At 49.0% G+C, this 22,360-nt stretch overlaps 1 protein-coding gene across 4 annotated transcripts in view; it reads right to left on the bottom strand.

Annotated features, from left to right (window-relative positions):
* The window catches only part of PAK6 (p21 (RAC1) activated kinase 6), a 42,501-nt gene extending 21,372 nt beyond the window's left edge, over positions 1–21,129 (bottom strand). The window contains exons 1-4 of one of the 4 annotated variants that reach the window (XM_068148124.1): positions 21,029–21,129; positions 10,209–10,546; positions 9,680–9,878; positions 9,062–9,166 (exon numbers count right to left, since the gene is read on the bottom strand). The gene's annotated coding sequence lies outside the window, so the exon portion shown is untranslated. Of the gene's footprint in view, positions 1–2,725; positions 2,746–9,043; positions 9,167–9,679; positions 9,879–10,208; positions 10,949–21,028 lie in introns of those variants that run through there. The other 3 variants (XM_068148125.1, XM_068148123.1, XM_068148126.1) reach the window with 3 other exon arrangements.
* Between the last annotated feature and the right edge of the window lie 1,231 nt (positions 21,130–22,360).

The raw sequence follows: 22,360 nt of genomic DNA, 5'->3' as shown, positions 1-22,360 counted from the left end.
TCTGGAGACCCATCTGGATGCCTTCCTGTGTGACCTGCCCTAGGTGATCCTGCTTTAGCAGGCAGCTTGGACTCAATGATCTCTGGAGGTCCTTTCCAAACCCTACCATTCTGTGATTCTGTGGCTCTCACTGTGCAGTTCATCCTTTAAATCTAAATCTTCAATGTAGCTACTACTCTGCCCCTGTACAGGACCCCAGCTTCCAACTATTTGTGTTGAATAATTATTGCCAAGGGCCAGAGACACAGAACACAGACATGAGATAAGATGTTGTGGTGTAGACATGAGCACATTTCTAGAAGACACTGGTCTCAACAGTCAGCATACCTCATGGTTTTTTCCCCTCATGTCAAATATTTTCCAGGTTGCTCCACTTACAACTTGTTTAGGGAGCAAAGTCCAGCCACCAGGTGTTATTCTGCTTCCTAGTGCTAGACCAAGATACTGAAAACACATCCACGCTGCCTTAACATCTGGTTACCGTGATCCTGTAGTCACGAGGATGTGTTTGTAGGGCACAGAAGGACCTTTACACCATCTAAATCCCCGCTCATGCAATCCATCCTTGGTGACAGACTTCACACACTATGGCCATTGCCATACTGTGTCCAGAAGCCTACTAACGACACTTCACAGTTGAAAAAAGAGAGAAAGGAAAAGGTTAGACAACTGAAGAAACACTTACAAAAGAGGAGGGAAGCAACTGCTCTGCCCAGAGGAGGTTTCACACCCAGAATAATCTTTGCTTAGAATATGTTCCAATGAAAACCCAAATACATCTTAATGGAGAGCTTATGGGGAGGGTGTCTGTGCTCCAGGTCTCTGCTGCAGCTCCTCAAACATAGTGATTCACCGCTAAGGCCCCTTAGGTGCTGGGTATTAACTAATAATCAAGATTAAAGTCAGAGGGCAACTCTTTGAGGGAAAAAAAAAATAAAGTGCAGACAGTCCTAGAAAGGAAAAAAAAATATCCTAGCTCATGGTGTTAGTGCTGTTCAGACCAACAGCTGGTGCTGGCAAGGAGCTTTCCCAGCCTCCAAGGAAAGCAGGAAGTGTGTTTGTGGCATTATATCGAGTGCTTCAGCGCTGAATCGTTGACTACACGTCACTCATGACAGCTACTTGATCCACCATGACAGAGGCATTTCCACACCAACATCACTATTTCAACCAGTATCTTTCCTTCTCTCCCCTGCTCCTACTTTCACAGCTGCATTCCTAATCTCATCTCCATAATGAGAAGATATTGAAGGCAGAGCACACAGTGTCCTGCCTGGGCAGGGGATCTGGACTTGATGATCTCCAGAGGTGCCTTCCAACCCCTACCATTCCGTGCTTCTAGCTTTCAAGTATGCTCTTGAATTACTTCAGGTGGCAAGAGGTCCTGTAAAATGTGGTGTTACCTATCCCACAACTATCAGCTCTTGTTTTCTAAACATCTCAACCATTTCACCCATAAGGAGAATGACTCCAGCTAAACTGCTTCAAAATGCACATTTTTAAATGCTGGGATGATATTCTGGCCCCAGATAGAGCAGTGCCTCTGTGCCACCATCTCAGTTTGCATAAGTGTAGAAACTACAGAATCACAGAATCATTAAGGTTGGAAAAGACCTCTAAGATCATCAAATGCAACCTTTTACCCAATACCTCCGTGACCACCAGACCATGTCCCAAAGCGCCACAACTACCTATTCTTTGAACACCTTCGGAGACAGTGACTCCACCACCTCCCTGTGCAGCCTGTTCCAGTGCCTGACCACTCTTTCAGGAAAGAAATTGTTCCTAATATCCAACCTAAACCACCCTGGGTGAGGCTTGAGGCCATTACCACTTGTTCTGTTGTTAGTTACTTGGGAGAAGAGGCCAACACCTCTCTCAGCTGCCACCTCATTCAGGTAGCTGCAGAGAGCAATAAGGTATCCTCTCAGCCTGCTCTTCTTCAGGCTAAGCAATCACAGCTCCTTCAGCCCCTCCTTATAAGCCAAGCTCTCCAAACCCCTCACCACCTTCGTTGCCCCTGTCAGTCAAAGGCTGGACTGCTCTTAGATCCTAGATACAAAAGCATGTTTCCCAAACCCAGAACAAAGCATCTCCTGAGTTCCTGGTCAGATTTAGAGTGCTGTGGTCTGCATCAACCTTACTGCCTTATAACAGACATGTTAAAAAACACCACAATGTCATCAGCTCCAAACATAACACTCCCTGGGTACCCAGTGACATTTGCTGTCTCTGGCCAGCATCAATCTCTGATTAGAAAGACAGTGCTATAGCAGACAGGTGGCTTTAAAGGTAGGCTTCCTTAAGAGCAAAGGAAATCCAGGCACTAAAAATAGTGATTTTAAATCCAGTGGATTGCCACAATCTCTGTAGGTTTTGCATTTCCCTGCCTGTATTTAGCCAGTCTCCTCTCACTCTGTGCTTTCCATGCAGCAGCTATTGACTCGTATTCCCGAGCCCCAGCTAAATAATGTTGAAGCAAAACACATTTTCAAAGCCCTTTTCTCAGTCAGTAAGAAATTCATAACAACATTTTATGCAGATAACATTTTGCAAATCCAGCCCAACCTGTCCTTAAGCACAGACAGCATCTGTTTAATAGAATAACACAAATACCCTGGTGCTGATTTTATAATAATCCAGCAGACTTTCTATGCTGCCATCCCCTGCTGACAACTGTGCTGCAAGAAATGTCACAAACAGAAATAAGAAAAGTCACTACCACCAGACAAAAGCAGTCGGAGATTGAAATTCTCTCAGCGATCCATTCCTGCTGCCTGGGAAACCACGTTAGGGTTTTGCAACTCCAGCTAGAGCGGCTCCTAGATGATACAGCTCCAAAAGCTGTCACATCTGCCACTGAGCAGGAGCAAAGAAATCCCACAGCCCGCAGATCCAGAGCAGGGGGAGGGCTCAGCTGGGAAGGAGGGGCAAGAAGAGAGAAGGGTCAGGCTCAGATGAGAGGAAGGGGTGGGAAGATTAAGGATGGAAGAGAGAAAAGGGGAATGAGAGTTGAGAAAAGGGAGAGAGGCATGGCAGGGAGAGAGGCATGGCAGGGAGAGAGGCATGGCAGGGAGAGAGGCATGGCTGGGAGAGAGGCATGGCTGGGAGAGAGGCATGGCTGGGAGAGAGGCATGGCTGGGAGAGAGGCAAGGCTGGGAGAGAGGCATGGCAGGGAGAGAGGCATGGCAGGGAGAGAGGCAAGGCTGGGAGAGAGGCAAGGCTGGGAGAGAGGCAAGGCTGGGAGAGGGGCATGGCGGGGAGAGGGGCAAGGCGGGGAGAGGGGCAAGGCGGGGAGAGGGGCATGGCGGGGAGAGAGGCATGGCGGGGAGAGGGGCATGGCGGGGAGAGGGGCATGGCGGGGAGAGGGGCAAGGCGGGGAGAGGGGCATGGCGGGGAGAGAGGCATGGCGGGGAGAGGGGCATGGCGGGGAGAGGGGCATGGCGGGGAGAGGGGCATGGCGGGGAGAGGGGCAAGGCGGGGAGAGGGGCATGGCGGGGAGAGAGGCATGGCGGGGAGAGAGGCATGGCGGGGAGAGAGGCATGGCGGGGAGAGAGGCATGGCGGGGAGAGAGGCATGGCGGGGAGAGGGGCAAGGCTGGGAGAGAGGCATGGCGGGGAGAGAGGCATGGCGGGGAGAGAGGCATGGCGGGGAGAGAGGCATGGCGGGGAGAGGGGCAAGGCTGGGAGAGGGGCAAGGCTGGGAGAGGGGCATGGCGGGGAGAGAGGCATGGCGGGGAGAGAGGCAAGGCTGGGAGAGGGGCAAGGCTGGGAGAGGGGCAAGGCTGGGAGAGGGGCATGGCGGGGAGAGAGGCATGGCGGGGAGAGGGGCAAGGCTGGGAGAGGGGCAAGGCTGGGAGAGGGGCATGGCGGGGAGAGAGGCATGGCGGGGAGAGAGGCATGGCGGGGAGAGAGGCAAGGCTGGGAGAGGGGCAACCTGAAGCTCAGATGAGAAGAAGGGGTGGAAAGAGGAAAGATGGAAGAGAGAAATGGAGAATGAGAGCTAGGAAAGGAGGAATGGCTGGGAGCCAAGGAGCAGGGCACTGAAAAGCATCAACCCCAGTGAAAAATTCAAAAAGAAGTCGCTAAGCATTCCGAGGAGCTGCTCGTGACAGCAGAGGGGTTCAGAAGCTCAGACAAAGCAGCCAGTACACACTGACATTCCAGCTGGTTTGCCTTCCCCCCCCATCCCACCCCCATCTGTATCTGTGCCCTTGCTTGTGTTCCCTCGCACGTACAGTTGATGATAGCAGGAGAGCAGGGAGCGACTTCAGCCTCACTTGTGCAGTTTCCAGTTAAAAATAAGCTCTCCCTCCCCCGCTTCTTTGTCGCAGCAACTGAACTCACTCCTCAGCACTTCTGGCATTGCTGTCACAGGTCTGGAGGCAGATCACTACCTTCCTCCTGCCCCAGAGCACAGACAGCACTTGCTTCTGGGCTGGAGGAAGCAATTTCCAGCATTTCCCAGCTGACGCACCGAAACTGCTCTGGCCAGCTACAAGAGTAACACTGAAACTGTGCCAGGGGAGGTTTAGGTTGGAGATTAGCAACAATTTCTTTCTTGCAAGAGTGGTCAGGCATTGGAACAGACTGCTCAGGGAGGTGGTGGAGTCACCATCCCTGGAGGTGTACAAAAAACTATGTAGATATGGCACTTAGGCACATGGTGGTGTGAGGTTGATGGTTGGACTTGGTGATCTCAGAGGTCTTTCCCAATCCAAACAATTCTATGATTCTAAGAGGAGAAAATCTCTTCCTGCAGGCCTGAGGAGATGTAGCACGCAGATTGAGTCTGGAGTAGGAATCATTGAACCATAGAAGTGTTGAGACCTTCAAGATCACAAAGTCAAACTGCGGATCTTGAGCAAAAAATTGTTCCTAATATCCAACCTAAATCTCCCCTGGCACAATTTCACTTCATTTCCTCTCCTTCGATACCAGGGAGAAGAGACTGACTCCCATCTCACCATCTCCATCTCAGAAGATGAAGCAGATCCCAGAGAAGGCACTGATTTAAATGCAGGAGGCATTTGCATGCTCTGCTCTACAGGTCAGTCACCAAAGGCAGCACAAGTTACAGAGGCCATTCCTGATGCATGGTGCTTGCACACACATGTTCATGCACATGTATGTGTGAACATGCACATGTAGGTCACAGGAACAGAGTTCACTGTGTTCCCTACCTTCTAAAATCCTGATGTTTACCCTCCTGAGCTTGCTGACATGACTGTTATTTCTACCAAGCCATAAATGTTCATAGCACTTTGCAGGCAAAGCAGAATGACAGGCCACCTCCCCGAGGAGCTCACAAACCCAACTGGGAGTTCACACAGCTAGAAATGATAACAAAAGAGGAGCAAAACTGTCTGAAATCTGAAATAGGGTGGGAAAACACAGAGACTTTGTATGAACATGCAGAATCACAGAAAGCCAGGTTGGAAGAGACTTTGAGGATCATCTGGTTCAACCTTTCTAGCCAACAGTCTAGTTGAAGCTGTCTAATGTAGGTGAATCCACCACTTCCCTTGGGAGATGATTCCAATTGACTGTTCTCATGGGGCAAACTGATCTCCTAGAGTCTAGCTAGAATCTCCCAAGGAGTAACCTGCACTCATTACCCCTGGTCTTTTCCATGGGACTTCTTGATAAATGGTAGCCACCATTTATGCACTGGTCCATGGTAAGAAGGTCTCCCCTAAGCCTTCCCTTCTCAAGGCTGAACAAACCCAGCTCTCTCAGCCTTTCCTCATATGGCAGCTCTTCCAGTCCTCTGATCATTCTGGTGGCCTCTCTCTGGCCACTTTTGATACTTTCCACATTTGTCTGCAATTGGGAGGTTTAGACATACTGCGTTAGGTGCTTGTTACACACCAGATATTTTCTTGCTGTGCTGTCACTTCCCCCATTTCAAACCCATTCCATCCATTGCTCTCTCTCCTCACCAGCCCCCAACAGCAGAGCTGTGTCAGAGTGAACCAGCAGCACAGCAAACTGATGTAATGCTCTAAATCCTGCCCAAACACACACACACAAGTGCACAGATTAATATAACATTTGAAATGAGCTTAGGGAGAGACATATTTGTTCTATTGGTGGGTTTATTTTTGATAAATGGAAAAGGAACACAACTGCTGGATGGGGTTTTTGCTGTGCCTCCTGTAAGCAGGGTTTGACTGCTCCTGGTGCTGGCTCCTCTCCCCCACTCCATTCCTTTGCTCATCAGTTAGAACCTCCCTCAACCTGCTTGCCTGAAACCTGCCAGGCAGTGAATGCCCCTGTGCTGAGCTTGTTTCAGAGGCTGCTCAGTGACACACTTACAGCTAAAACACATCTAAACCAGACCAAATCTATCCTGGGACATTATGAAAGCACTTTCAAAGAGAAGACCTCTTGAACTTTCTGAAGCCAGTACAGGCATGTCTCAAATGCTAATGACCTGATTTTCTCCCTTTGACTAAGAATTAAGTTTTCCATTCTTTACAGTCCCCTAGAAATCCCAGATGAAGTCACTGTCCCATTGTGCCAGCCTCTGAAGTCAGGTCCCACCCTCCAGAGGTTTCTCGTAAACAGAAGAAAGGGAAGGAAAAGGAATTATTATCCTCATTTGCAGACCAGACAGAAAAAAAATTACTAGCTCTGTTTCTTCCCATCTATGTCTAGAGCAGTAAAGCTAAAAGAGCTTCCAGCTATGTCTCCTGGCTGCTTTTTAACTTCACATTAAGTCCAGATCCAGGCCAAACACACCCTGGCCTCTATGGAGAGAAAACATGGGTACATGGGGCTGGTGGGAGCCAAGACAAGCTCTAACCACACATTTGATCTTGACACTAGCATGTAGGCTAGACACCATGACAGAAAACAGCTCTACAGACAGGAATCACACCCAAACCTCAGCTGCAACCCAGTGCCTCCCGTGTGTGGTTGGTGAGAGCGTGACAGAGAGCAAATCCCACTGCAGCACCAAGAGAAGGCTGCACCGCATTGCGTCCTCTTCACCCAAAGCTGGCAGGATATATGCCACAGGTCAGAAGCCACTGTAACAACTATGAACCTCCCAAGAAGGCCAATGGCATCCTGAGCTGCATCAAAAGCAGATCCCTTCCAACCCAAACCATCCTGTGATTCTATGATTCCGTGACACCAGGCAGGCGTCACTCTCCACTGCCCTGTGTGACAGATCCATTCAACATGGCCACTAAAATATTATTGAGATTCTAATAAGGACATTTAAGGTTCTGCCTCCAAAAATTCCCATGAACAGCAACATCTTGCATACCAGACAAGAGGTTATGTTGGGACAAGTGCAAAGGGCCACATCTGGCACGCAGGGTCAGATGATGTGTGGAGGAGCCAAAGCTCTCTGCTGCATCTGGGGAACACACCACTCCAGCAAAGCCCTTCAAGCACTGGGTGCCATGTCCTGGAGCTCTACCCAAGCACTGTCACACCCTGTGCTCCCCATGCACGCTGGGTTATGAGAGGGAAGCTGCAGCTCTGCTCAGCAAGCACAGCTGATGGCTTGCAAAGCCCATCCCAGCAGAGACAGTGGCAGTCACACACCTCCAGGATCACCACATCACCTGGGGCTCACAATCCTGCCACTGCTGCTAAGCCACCACCACTAATCCATGTCTCTCAGCACCACATCCAAGCAGCTTTTAAACATTTCCACCTCTCTGGGCAGCCTGTTCCAGTGCCTGAGAATCCTTTCTGGGAAGAAACTGCTCCTAACATCCAACCTGAACCTCCCCTGGCACAACTTGAGGCCATTTCCTCTTGTCCTGTCACTTGTCGCATGTGAGAAGAGACCAACCCCCACCTGGCTAAAACCTCCTTTCAGCGAGTTGTAGAGGGTAATGAGGTCTCCCCTCAGCCTCCTCCTCTGAAGACTAAGCAATCCCAGTTCCCTCGGGTGTTCCTTGTATGACTTGTGTTCAAGGCTTTTCACCAGCTTGGTTGCTCTTCTTTGGACATGCTCCAAAGCTGGACTTGATTCAGCATCTGCCTCAGTCTGGCCTCTCAAGAAAACCTGCTGTGCAATGCACAATTCAGAACCTTGCAGTTGCTGTTGGCTAATCCCAGCTGTTTTAAGCAATTTGCACACAGAATTTAGCTCATCTCTCTGCTTGTGAATTTCCTTCAGCACACCAGAGAAGTAGGTTAGGAAGTGCTCTTTCTTTTATTTGTTTTTTCTGATTGCAGCAGGATGGTCAAACTCTTCCAGTGCTCATGCTTGGGAATGAAAACCATTTTGTGACCAAACAAGGGTATTTTTCACTTTTGCAAACCCTGACAGCAGGGCCCAGGATAGTCTATCCAAGGACACACATACTTACACCCATCTAGGCAGACAGAAGCCTTGCACAGGAGTTTCCATCTGAAAGCACAGTTACTAACCCCAGCAAACTCTTTGCTGATAGCTCCTTCCAGCATGTGATCAGATAGTGAAACCATCAGCACACAGGATTTGCACTCCAAAGCAGTGTAAAATATTGAAATCCATCTACAGCTTCATCACAGAATCCAGATTGAGGCTTTTCAGGGGGACAAGCTTTGAGAGAGAGCCACGCAGCAGTGTCCCTGTCCCCAGCAACTGTGGAGGGGCTGAGTCAGGTTTTACCCAAGCACAAAGCTCAAAAGAGCAGAGGAAAATTCAGCAAAACATAGAACAATCAAACTGTTGAGGTTGGAGGAGGCCTTTGAGATCATCAGGTCTAACCACTCACCTGGAGCTCACAATCCCACCACTGCTGCTAAGCCACTGCTACAAAGCTATGTCCCTCAGCACCACATCCATGCAGCTTTTAAACTCCTCCAGGGACGGTGACTCCACCACCTCCCTGGGCAGCCTATTGCAGTGGCTGAGAACCCTTGCTGTGAAGAAATTCTTCTTAACATCCAACCTGAACCTCCCCTGGCACAACCTGAGGCCATTTCCTCTTGTCCTGACACTTGTGCATATGAGGAGAGCCCAACCCCCCTTCACTCCAACCTCCTTTCAGGGAGTTGTAAAGGATGATCTCACCTCCCTCCCCCAGCCTCACCTGAGCACTCCCACTCACCAGCCACAAACTTTGCTTCTGCTTTTGCTTTTTCAGTCCTCTGTCCCCAAACACATCAAAGAGGCATCAGGGCTGTCCTCTGGAGCTGCACACGCTGGTTGCCACCTGGCCAATAGAATTAAGTAGAAATGCCCAATGGAATTTGAGGTTGTAACTTAGATGAGATCAGCCAGCACCTACTCACACTCCTACACCAGTGAGTACTACAGCGTGGCTTGGGAAGGTGTGCTGGGAGGATCTGGGCAGGCACAGCAGCCAACAGGTCAGGAGCACAGCCACAGAGGGTTTGACTGATGACTCAGTTAGACCTCCTAAGATATGGTGAGGGTCCTTGCAGAGACTTCAGAGGAGATATTGCTACATCTCCTATAAAGGCAATGAGCATGCATGCTCCTGACATGCTGTCTGCTTTCTCAAGCATCACCCAGAGTCATTCTTAACCCCTTCTTCACCCCAGTGTTACAAGAGCACCAGCCTGAAAGATTCAATAATACATTTTCCTCCCCACTCCCCATCTTCTGGAGCATCCACAGGGGAGATCACTAGACCCCAGGCACCACAGACCTACACAACAGCCCACCTAACAGACCCCAAAAAGCAAAAACCCCAAGATCTTACTGGTATTCCTGCTGCAGAAACGCTGGTAGAGGAGAAGTCCAAGTGAAAGCAGAAAGAAGGGTCTGGAGGGAAACTCTCCCACTGTCATGCAGCAAAGCCGATTGGAGGACGGTGTTGCTGGGCTATAGGAGTAAAGATGAAGTAAACTCCTTCCCAAGGAAATCCAGCTCCTGGGGTTTCTTCCCTTTCAGAACCATCCCTTGAGGGGGGAAAAAAAATAAAAATCACAAAGCCAGTGTGACCCCCCAGACCATTGCACTCCCCCTCTGCCCTAGGCTGGCACTGTCGACAGTCCTGGGGCCATTCCCCACTGGCAGGGGCACTGCTTGGCTCTGCAGGGAAGGGGTTAAGCTGTGGCAGCAGAGCCAGTGGGAAACCAAGCTGAAGACGTTAGTTCAAAGTGACAAACCTAGTCCTCTGGAAAGAGAGGGAACAAACGGCACGGAACAGCGGCCATTAGGGTGCTGGAGTTACGACTTGAAAGCAGGAGAGTGAATGCTGAGCCCCAGAGCTGCAGGAGGGAGCTTACCCCTGACTCCTCATTGCTCCGTCACCAGGGGTGAGGTGGGAATGGGAATGCTCCTCCGCCGCCGGAATCCGCTGACACACTGATCAACCCGAGAGGAAAAGCCAGCAGGAGGCAACGGGAGAGGAAAAAGGGGTGGAGGCAAGTCTGACATGTTTGTACAGTGCCTGGTTCACCCAAGCTGCCGAGTTTGATTTCAGGGTGTGGTAGCAGATGGGACACAGAAGCGCTCGGCGGCGTGGAGAAGCCTCAGATTCCTGTTCTATGGAAGACGACAGACACTGACAGCAGAGCCTCTTGGGACCCTCTTGTCTTCTCCTCACATTCTTCTTTTGAAGTGCCTGGAGAGGATGAGAGACAGAAAGAGCTCAGAGTCACTCCTGGGCACTCAGTTTTGCTGAGTCTTGAGCAAGAACCTCGGGGAGATCATAGAATTGCCTGGTTGGAAGAGACCTCAAGATCATCGAGTCCAGCCATAACCCAACACCTCCCTGTACACATCTGCTAGACCATGTCCCTAAGCTTCTCATCAGATCACCACCCATTCCTTTTCTTTTTTTTTTTTCAGCTTCCCTCCCGCCCCAGCTCACTGCTGCCTTATTAAAGCTCCAAGTTGCCGGTTAGCTCTTCTCTCCCTGCTCCACAGCCTCAGGGCATGGAGCTGCTGCAGCTTCTAACCAATCCTGACATCTCCACCTGCACCACCTGGCTGCAGAATTCAAGACCTGCCACCAATTCCTTGTCATTCCGGGCAGGAATGCTTTGATTCCTTGCTCTGTGTGGCTGGCTAGGGAAGAATTGCCCAATTGATTTGTATTGCAGATGAGCAGCACATGACCTGGTGCTGTGGCTGGGCGTGAGGCAGGGCTGCAAGGTCTGAAGTCAAGGTGTCACCCTGGAATCCTGTTGTGCTGCCTGTGCCATGCCTTGGGGTTTACTAACTACTGGCAACGGAGATTGCTACAAGTGACTTGTGTTCAACAGGACACCAGCCCCACCAGTAGTGCTGGTGGATGGGCAGGGGTGGAAAGGTAGCATCATTAGAGGACAATCTGGGGATTACAAGCTGGAAGAGGTCAAAGCTCATGTCAACAAACCCATCAGCTGCTCTTTCTCCACTGCAAGTACAGCGGATTCATCAGAACTGTAGAATCACAGAATTGAGAAGGCCTCTAACATCATGGAGTCCAACCCGAAAGCAAACACCACCATGGCCAGTAGACCATGTCCCACAGTGCCATGGACACACATTTCTTGAATGCCTCCTCCCCCTGGGCAACCTATTTCAATGCCTGAAATTCTTGGCATCTCCAAACCACTACCAATGCTGGCTTCACCCTAAGGCAGTTGTAGGTTCAAAGCACAGACACAAAAACTTTAGAAAACCAACCCCCAGGATTTCATTATTATTTTTCAGGTTGATTTCCTTGAACTGCCCATAAAATGAAGAAAGAAATAACGTGCTGCAGTCATAGGCTGTCATCATTTCTGCTAGGAGTGGCTTGCCCAGCACTGGTGGATCAGCCCAGTGACCTTTTAGTCATGTTCCCATATTCCCATTTTCCTTCCAACCTACTCATCCTACCTCACTAGGCAGCAGTGTCACAGAATCATAGAATGGCTTAGGTTGGAAGGGACCTTAGAGATCATCTACACCAACCTCCCTGCTATGGGCTCAACTAGACTTGGTTGCAGAAGACCTCATTCAACCTGGCTTTAAGCACCTTCAGAGAGGAAGCATCCACAACCACTCTGGGCAGACTGTTCCAGAGTCTCACCACCCTCGTACTGAAGAACCTCTTCCTAAGATCCAGTCTAAACTTATTCTCCCTCAGCTTAAAACCATTCCCCCTTGTCCTATTGCTAGGCACCTTTATGAAAAGTCCCTCTGCAGCCTTCCTGCAGGTTCCCTTCTGCTATTTGTCTACAACCAAAGTCACAGATCTAGTTGGAACATGCAAGATCTACAGAAATACGGAGAGGGAAGAGAACTGAGGTTCCTCTGGAGAACATGAAGGAAACCCGGGCACTGTAACTGATGGTCTGAGGTTCCTAATCCTCACCTGCTAGCTGAGCTGTGGAACACTGCTTCCTGAAAGTACAGTCACCATTTCTACATGACACTGCAGGTCCTTGCCTGCCAGAGCCTGCCAAAGAGACTAAGGTTTCCTGCCTCTCACCTCCCAGCAGCGTCCCTGGGGTATAGGAAATGAAGCTAGCCAGGTTCCTTTCTGTCTGGGGATCAGCCTTGCCTCCTCCCACAGGGCAGGCCCCATGCACAGATGCAATCAAAAAAGGGAGAGTTCGTGGTAATAGCAGCAAACAACAAACTACAGTCAAGAAAAAGGAGCAGTATTCTCCAAAAGACTGGAATTTGCAAGGTGGAACTTGCAACTCACTCCAAGAAGGACACTGAGTTGCTGGAGAGTGTCCAGAGAAGTGCAACAAAGCCGGTGAAGGGTCTGGAGAACAGGTCTGGTGAGGAATAGCTGAGGGAACTGGGATTGTTTAGTCTGGAGAAGAAGAGACTGAGGTAAGACCTTACTGCTCTCTAGAACTTCCTGAAAGGAGGTTGGGATGAGGTGAAGGTTGGTCTCTTCTCCCTAATATCAGGTGACAGAATGAGAGGAAATGGTCTGAAATTGTGCCAGAGAAGGTTTAGGTTGGCACTGAGGAACAATTTGTTTCCTGGTCAGGCATTGGAACAGGCTGCCCAGGCTGATGGTGGAGTCACCATCCCTGGAGATGTTCAAGAAACATGCGGACATGGCACTTGGGAACGTGGTTTAATGGCTGTGGTGGTGGTGGATGGACCTGTTGGACTCCATATTCTTAGAGGTCTTTTCCAACCCAAACAATTCTATGAGTCTAAGGAAGGAGTGTGGTGGAGGATCAGAGGAGAGGAAACAGAGCATGGTCCTGCTAGGTGTGGAGGGAACGCCACGGTGAGTGCAACCCCTCATTGTCATCTGTTGCATCTCTGCTTTGCTGGTGGGCCAGTCAGTGAAGAGTCATCTGCACAATGACAGCTTTGGAAGCCTCACAAAGAAATGTCATTTATATTCTACAAGGAGTCACCCAGTCTTGGAAGTGGCTTCAGATTTGCATAACTATTCCATTTCCTGGGCTCACATGCTAAGGCAGCCTTCTAGAACGAGGCACAAGTTATAAATGAAGAGCCTGGTTTGACTTGTCAAGAGACCAGAGTAGATGAAACCAACGCAGGCTTTGAGCTGGTGTGAACCTCAGCTGCCTGCAGCCCTAATAAGAAAATAGGACACTTTCCAGGCTCTATTCATGAGTTTGATCCCTGCAGTCCTACACACTTTGAAGAAAAATTTTCCCAGGAAAAGTGATGCATCTCTAATTTTCCCCCTTAGCAGTTGTCCCTTGATTAAACATCTTGCTGCTCCTTCTCTGCCCACTGCTCCCTTCCTACCAGGGGAATTGCATAAGAAGAGAGGAGAAATAGTGCTGCTCACACATTTATCCAAACACAGACACACCCCCAGCTCCTCCCATGGCTGCTGTACTCTCTCTGCTCAGTCAGGTCCTGGCTCTCCTGGCCCTGGCCAGCTCTAGTAGCAATGAGGGCTGCAGGGCATGTTGAAGAAATGCTTGCATGGCAGACTGCCTGCTTTATCTACACAAAGGCCAGTCCGTATTCCACGTCCCCTCTCCCCAGACACAAAGCCTAGCAAATGTCAGATCAGAAGTGCTGATCTGGCCTCCTTTCTCACCCTGCCCATCCACCATGCACATCACTGCAGCAGGGGAGCACCAGCATCTCAGCTCCTGCTCTGGTGCCGCAACAGAATCATAGAATTGTTTGGGTTGGAAACGACCTCTAACATCATCAAGTCAAACCATCCACCTAACACCACCCCAGCCACCAAACTATGTCGCCAGGTGCCATGGTCACACGTTTCTTGAACGTGGACAGTGACTCCACCACCTCCCTACGCAGCCTGTTCCAACGCCTGAGCACTATTTCAGTGAAGAAACGGTTCCCAATATCCAATCTAGGTTCCATTTAAGCCCACTTCAGCCCTCCTGCAGCAGAATTGGGTGATTAAAAACAAACAAATAAAAAGCCCCAAACAAACAAACAAACCAAAACAAAACCAACAAACCACTTTTCAAGGTTTTACTTTGCCAACAGGCAAGACTGGGCACTTTTAACCTTCTACAAAAGTGTTAGAGACACCAAGACCAACTCTACCACATATGAAGTCTTTCTTCTACCTCCCTGGAGAAAACTGGCCACTTGTTTGGAGCTTGAGGGAACTGGGCAAGCTGTTAAGAAAAACATGTCCTGCTTCAGCAGAGCTACCAGGAGAAGCCTAACACCTAACAGGGTCCCCAGGAAGGTTGTGGATGCCCCCTCCCTGGAGGTGTTCAAGGACAGGCTGGGCAGGGCCTTGAGCAACCAGGTCTAGTGGAAGGTGCCTCTGCCCATAGCAGGGGGGTTGGGACTAGATGATCTTTAGGGCCCCTTCCAACCCAAATCATTCTGTGATTAGGAAATCCCAGTAAGGGCTATGGAAATTCCACCCATGGAGCTAAGCTGTGGCTCAGAGCTTGGCTGTGCTTCAGAACCACAACTTCTAGCAGGGCTCCTCTGAGCTCTAGGATTTTCTAGGAAGCACAAACATACTTTCATCAAAGAAGAGTGGTCTCTTCTCTTTCTTGGCTCTTGAAATGCAGAGTAAACTGGCTAGGGAAGTGAAAAAACCAGACCAACAATTGGGACAAAGGGGGCACTAGGAGAAAGGCTGTGCTGCAAATTCACAAAGCATCAGCACCAACTGGTGGGAGGAAGCAGAAGATAGGAATCAAGTCTGGTAATCAAGAGCTGACATTAGCCAGGGCTGGAGATAAGGAGGCAGCAATCCAGAGGCAGTTTCACTCTAAATAAGTGCTTACAGCTCATCTACCTTCCCCCAAGGCTACTGCAGCAGCCAGAAAATGTCAGGATAGCACTCTTTGGATTGCTGGCTCTAACATTAGGGATCTCCTCCTGCTTGCTATGCATTGCTGACTTGATGGAGGTGGTGTCCTGGAGATTCCAGCATGACAAAGCCTTATCTGCATTCCCACTGCAGGAGCTCATTCAGCTACATGTCAGTGTCTCCAAGGTTCACAGCCTCATCCAGTTTCCATTTGTTTTGCCCAATTCAAAACAAACAAATCAAAACCCATCAAATGCACCAGAGATGAAAAAGTGGAGATTGGCTTAGCAAGACATTGAAGCAGGCTGCCCATGAAGGTGGTGGGGTCACTGTCCCTGGAGGTGTTGCAGAAATGTGGAGGTGGCACCTGGGAACACGGTTTAATGGCCATGGTGGTGTTGGGTTGAAGGTTGGACTCAATGATCTTAGAAGTATTTTCCAACTCAGACAGTTCTATAATTCTCTAAGTTCATTTCCTCTGCCACACACTGGCAGATCAGGACACATCCAGATACTCAAACCTGACAGTGTGGTGTGGTGAAGTCCCTTAACAGCAAACTGAATGACATGAAAGGAGAACATTTGTTCTGCTTCAGGCTTTCATCAGCACTAGGGCAGAACAACAGCCAGGCTCACCTGGGCCAGACAACTCCAAAGGTGGACCAAAGCTTAGCTGTGGAGCAGAAGGACGTGGCAGGCTGAGAGCACTTGGCTGCAGCAGTGAGAACTGAGAACACAGCAAGGCAAGAGAGCAGATTAAGCTTCAAGAAAGAAGAAATCAACAAGGTCTTTTAAAAATCTTAACTCCCAGTCTGAAGAAATGTTGAAACTAAAGCTCAAGAGGATCACCTGAAAGCAGCACATACTGTGTTTTGCTACTGGTGAAATTCCTGTGGCTTGGTAGACATTCCCTGCAGATAATATCAATGCAGCCTGGCTCCCAGCCATCTCACACCTCTTCCAGACCTTCTGCTTGCAGAAACTCACAGCCATGTTAGGTTCTACCAGAAATAACGTCACGCTCCACCAGACAAGTTGGTGCCACCTTCTCCAAAAGGTCTATCTGCTGCCTCCCACAAACAAAAAATAAATAATCAAGATAATGGGTCCTGCAATGGCCACATGCCAGCAGCTCAGGGTAGCTCAGCTCTTCCACAGACTCCCCAGGTCACTTCAGGAAGGTCATTTTGTAGGCTGGTAAAATGATTGTGACAATGCTTAACCTCCATGGAACAGAGGAAGCTTCGTCTGCTGGTGTTCTCAAGTGTGCTGAGATCATTAAAGATGCTATAGGCAAGCACAGTGGAATCCTTGGCTGACAGAGGAGGGATGCAGGCTCTACAGCTTCTGCTCCAAATAAGTAGGTCAGTCAGCAGAAGCATTAACCAGAACGCAGACAGTTCCTGGTGGCTAAAATAGCGGCAGCAGAAACCTAACCCCATTTGTTGTCATTAGCCTCTACCTCTGGGTACATTCAAACCCAGCTCTTAGGAGCCTGAAATAATTTGAGGGCTGGAGCTCATGGCTCTAACAATCCAGCCACGTGGCTCTGAGAAGTGCAGGAGGCTCCTGGCACACTTGTGGCATGGTGGAGGCAGGGAACTGTCTTCACAGACCACAACCATCATAGAATCATAGAATTGTTTGGGTTGGAAAAGACCTCTATGATCATTGAGTCCAACCATCAACCTAACAGCACCATGGCCACTAAACCATGTCCCCAAGTGCTGTGTCCACATGTTTCTTGAACACCTCCAGGGACGGTGACTCCACCGTCAGCCTGGGCAGCCTGTTCCAATGCCTGACCACTCTGTCAGGAAAGAAATGGTTCCTAATCTCCAACCTAAACCTCCTCTGGCACAGCTTCAGGCTGTTTCAGGAACAATGGGTTTAAGCTGGAACACACAAAGTTCCACCTCAATATGAGGAGAAACTTCTTTACAGTGAGGGTGATGGAGCACTGGAACAGGCTGCCCAGAGAGGTTGTGGACTCTCCTTCTCTGGAGACTTTCAAAACCCAGCTGGATTCATTCCTGTGTGGCCTGCCCTACGTGATCCTGCTTTGGCAGGGGTGTTGCACTAGATGATCTCTGGAGCTCACTTCCAACTCCTAACATTCTGTGATTCTATGATTCTTGGTGCATTTATGGACTCTCTTGGCTAGGGCCCAAAGCACTCATCAGAAAGTGTAACACACTGCTTAATTCTTCCAGAAGCCAATCATAAGGCTACTGTGAATGTTAATGAGCACTGAATCAAGACCCAGATGGTTTTTCAAGCCAAATTATCTTGATCTTGGTTATTTTAAGCTTTTTGTAGTGCCTTCTGGCCACTACACATATTAACCCCTCTCCTCCTGGTCCAGATTAAGGAAAGACATTTGTACTTTCCCTCCCCATTTAAACACAGATCTTCAACTCTGCTGTAAAAAGACCTCCAGCTCCTGCTATGCCTTGACCAGGCCAGGCTGGAGAGTTGTGGGGACAGGAACTTCATGAACTTCAAAAAGGATAAGTGGAGTCCTGCAGATGGGAAAGAATAACCCCCTGCAGCAGTACAGGTAAGGGGTGAGCTGCTGGGAAGTAGCTCCAAGGAGAAGGACCTGTGAGTCCTTTCCCACCCAATACATTCTGTGATTCTATAACTGCCAAGTGAAGCACCAATGGTGGCTTCAGTGAGACAGCTCTGCCTTCTGGAATCTCCTAAGGGCCCCAAGGAGCCTGTGCTCAAGCAGGTTTCGGCCCCTTTGACTTGAACCACGTTTGAACTCGGTAGCAGTGAAAAATCATCCCATCCTGTTACAACTCCTCTGAGCCATGGCACACAGGCCCCTTTCGTTATTACATGAGGGTAATTTTCTCTCCAACATTCCCCTGAGAGGAATTACTCATGTCCTGCTATTATTTATTTTACTACTAAGAGTCTAGGTTTTAGCAGCAGTTTTAATTAAATACCAATCCTCCTTCTCAATTAAGATCACCTTTATCTACTTCTTGTGCTTGTCATTCTCCAGCAGCATCCCTTGCTTCCTTCTGTTTATCCCTCCCTCCACAGCTCTCTCAGGAGGTGAAAAAAGCCCCATCTCCCATTGAAAGCTCCATCTCCCACCAAATCTGTGGACCTGTTGGAGCAGGGCCAGAGGAGTCCATGGTAATGATGGGAGGGCTGGAACCCTTCTGCTGTGAGGACAGGCTGAGAGAGCTGGGGTTGTTCAGCCTGGAGAAGAGAAGGCTTCACTGAGACCTGGTGGCCTTTCAGTGCTTAAAGAGGCCAAGAAGAAAGCTGGGGACAGACTTGAGCAGGGCCTCTTGTGACAAGGCAAGGGGTGACTATTTGAAACTAAAAGAGGAAGATTCAGAATGGAAAGAAAGATTTTTTTCCACTGAAGGTGGTGAGACCCTGGCCCAGCTTGCCTAGAGGGGTGGGAGATGCCCCATCCCTGCAACCATTGCAGGTCAGGTTGTCTGGGGCTCTGAGCAGCCTGCTCTAGATGCAGATGATGCTCTAGTTGCTGCCTGATGAGGAATTGGACTAGATATGGAATTGGACTAGAGGACCTTTAAAGGTGTTTTCCAAACTAAAGCATTCTGTGATTCTAGGTTGAGTCTGTCTTCTCCAAATACACCGCTGGAAGCTGCCAAGGCAGGTTTCCTCTGGGAGTTTGAAGTTCATTGTGTCCACACACCAAGCAAACACCTCTTTCAAAGTCTCTGCTGCCCCTGGATAATGAAGCAGCTCATGCTAGATTATAGACTACAGCACAAAGGATTCTTGGAAGCTGCCCTAGATGTGTTTTAAGAGCTATTCATTCATGCTCCCTAAGTGTCAGAGGCAGAACTGATGACTCCTGCCTGTGAAACTGGTTCATACCGACTCCTCCTACAAAGTGAACTCAAACTGCAGCAGTAGCATGACCTGCTCCAGCCCCTGGCACAGCCAGCTGCAGTGACAGCAGAGGGTTACACAGTGGCTGCTGGCACCAAACACCCCACTGGCCACCAAACCCTGCCTGGATCCTGGACACAAATCCTGTTCTGCAGGTAACCTCATCAAAGACTCTGCCTCCCCAGAGCACAACTTCCTCTGCACACACCACTCTGGTCCTCACCTTGCATAGGGAAGGGGAGGCAACAAGTCAGAGATATTTTGGATTCCACTCCTCACAGCCCTGAGGAGGCTTCTTCCCTCCTTCTCAGCTCTAAGTGCAAAAGGTTACTAACAAAAAAAAAAATTCTTTGCTGAAAGAGTGGTCAGGCACAGGGAGGTGGTGGAGTCACCATCCCTGGAGATGTTCCTGAAGTGTGGGGATGTGGGGCTTCCAGATATTGTTTAGGGGTCGTGATAGCTGGGTTACAGTTGGACTCAAGGTTCTTAAAGATCTTTTCCAACCTTAGTGATTCTATGATCACCTGCTTACCTGTAACTATGTTTCTGCTGAAAGCCCATTTTACTCCTTTTCCAAGAGCAAAACATAACTGCACCCAAGCATCAGAACAACTGGGGTGCAAAGAGCAAGTGCAGACTCACACCTATCCTCCTGCTCCTGCACTTCCAGGCTCAGCAAGTGCTTTCCATGATGGTTCCAGCACCTCTTCGACATTTATACTTCCATCAAGGACTATAATTTACACACCACAACCTAAGCATACTACCCACAGTCTGGTGGCTTCCTATCTTGGAGGAATTTCAGTTTTTGGTTTACGCTTGGAAAGAGGGGTTGCAAAGGCTAGGAGATTTTTGAGACCTTCCTCGCCAGTTTTCTCCAGAGCCATCTCTACATCCATGGTAGTTTTTGGCTACTATAATTCATGCTTTTCAACCAAGTTAGCTTTTTGTCCCAGCTGCAGGTTTCTCTTACTTTCTGGCCTCTCCACAAATACTTTTCAGTAGTGATTAACTGGTTGTTCAGGTGCAATTCAAACAGATGCTTTTAAAAGAGAAATATCTTATCCCCTTGCTCTTGTTTCCACAGCATTTCTTCGAACCAAGCCTATTAAAAACCTTCAAGTTCCCAAGGCAGGGACCTGTGTTATTTGTGCATCCTACAGAACAACAAATGCTTTATCAAGGTTTTAAAGCACTAAGCTAAATTAATAAGCCATAAGCTCGTGTCTATTTACTAAATTGTACTTCCATTCACTCACTGTTTCTGCAACACCCATCATGCTATTTAAGGACAGTTTAGAAGCATAGTCCACAGCACTTATTCACCACTTGAACACAAGCAGGCAAAAGGCAGAGTTAAAAGCATTCCCCTCACACACACACACCCCCCTTCTTTTTTCTTTTGTGGCTTCAGACCTCTCAAAAATCAGTTCTTAGTGACTGATTTAAATTTCCAGCCTAAAAATGGGAGTACCAAAGGCCTCAGAGAATTATCCCATTTCTACAGCTTGGGAAAGCAAAACCCATTTTCGATGTCCTCTCAGTTTTAGCGCTGAGAATGCTGGACCCTGTTGCCCTATCTGCCTCTCACAGCAGCAGTCTTACCTCAGGAAAAAAAATATATAATCTCAGAGAAATACTTCTGGAGTGAATTCAGCCCCTTCTTCCTCCTGACTGCAGGTTGCTGCTTGTCTTAAACACGGGAAACATCCCTTGCTTCAGGCAGAAATTCTCCGCAATTTCATCTTCAAGCTTCTTCAGAAAGATCCTGGTTCAGTCAGCAAACAGACCCAGCTCACCAGCACTGCCCCACTGCCTGGGAGGGAATGCAGCAGTGCCACACACACCCCCCTACTCCTGGCAAGCAGCAGAGGGTTTGGGAGAATCCACTGAAGGAGAAACCCCCACATCTGCAGGAGCCCACAATGTTAAATTCCATCAAAACCCTGCAGTTAAACCTGAGGAGAGCTCACTGGAGACACTTACCCCTCTCAAGATCCTGTGATGCAGTGAATCAAGGTTTTCTGGGACTTTTTTTTCCTGGTGGGCTGATGCTGTGAGCTCAGCAAAGAGGATGGGACTGTGCCTTGAGTGACATTTAGCAGAAAAGGCAAGAGCAAGATGCTCATGAAGATTCAGGTATACAGACTATGCCTGCATATCCTCCCAGCTGAGCTTTGAAATCACAGAATGGCTAAGCTAGACTTCACTCCAGGGTGGGGAGGAAGATAACAGAGAGCACAAAGCCTCACACCTTGAGATTCTGTGGTTAAAGCCTCCTGTGCCCTGCAGACCAGGGGCAGTGAGCACAGCATTCCTCCATCACTCAGGCAAAACCAAGTCTTCCTCAGCAAGCTGCTGAAGTGCTGCCGTGGCCCTTGCTGGATGGCAGAGCTCTGTAGGCTTGTGCTGATCTTGCACAACTTGCCTGCCTCTTGTGTCATGCAATTTCAAAAAATGCAAAATACAAAAATCAAGTGGAGGCTTCTGCAGGCTGGATCTCAGCTGCAGATCTCATGGCACCCTGTGGAAGGAAGGAGGTGAACTGCTCTAAGGCTTTAGACTTCACAGGGATGTAAATTGGGGCAGATTGCTGAAGCTGATTGAAGCAGCAACAGTTTACACTGGTTAAAGACTCTGAAGATGTAACCATTCTGCTCCTGCTCCTTCAACCCCAAATGAAACCCAGCAGAATCCAATTCTCTAATCAAGACAGCAAGTGAAATCACTTCCAACTGCAGCTGGGTTGGAAATCAAGTCAAAACCAGCAGGGCTGCCAGTGAAGCAGCTGGGTATTTTCCATTGGTAGCCTGATAAAGAAGCCAGTTATTTACAGCTTCCTGGCATCTCAGTTACTTTATTTCCTGGATAACATTCAGACAGGAGAAGCACTTTCTTTTTTTCTTTTAAAGATAAAGGTGTGGTATCTGAGAGACAATTCATTTTTCTGCCTTGAGAAAGCAAGAAAAGAGAAGCTGGCTTTGGTTTCCTCACCTGGATCACCACAAGCACATTTTTGTGAACATTAGGTAACACAAAAGCCCTCCTGCTGATGCTTTCTCATCAGGGCCTGGGGAAAAACACAAGCTGTTGGGTGAAAGCTAAAAAACAAACAGAAAAGATGGGAGGGGGAGAGAGAAAATAACTCTGGAGTGAGTCAGTCAAGCTCCTCCTGCTTAGTCACCTGGAGCACTTCTCTCCAGACACACCAGAGATGGAGAATAAGATTCTTGCCTGCCTGCCTTCCACCCACCTCCTCCTCCTGACAAGGACTTCAAGCAGAAGAGATGGGAAGAGAATCAACACAGGTGCCAGCTT

The sequence above is a fragment of the Melanerpes formicivorus genome, unplaced genomic scaffold (assembly GCF_026170545.1).
Source record: "Melanerpes formicivorus ecotype bairdi unplaced genomic scaffold, bMelFor1.0.p_v2 SCAF_16, whole genome shotgun sequence".
NCBI classification, from domain to species: Eukaryota; Metazoa; Chordata; class Aves; order Piciformes; family Picidae; genus Melanerpes; species Melanerpes formicivorus.
The sequence above is the reverse complement of the archived record's forward strand: the minus strand, read 5'-3'. Positions and strand labels throughout refer to the sequence as shown.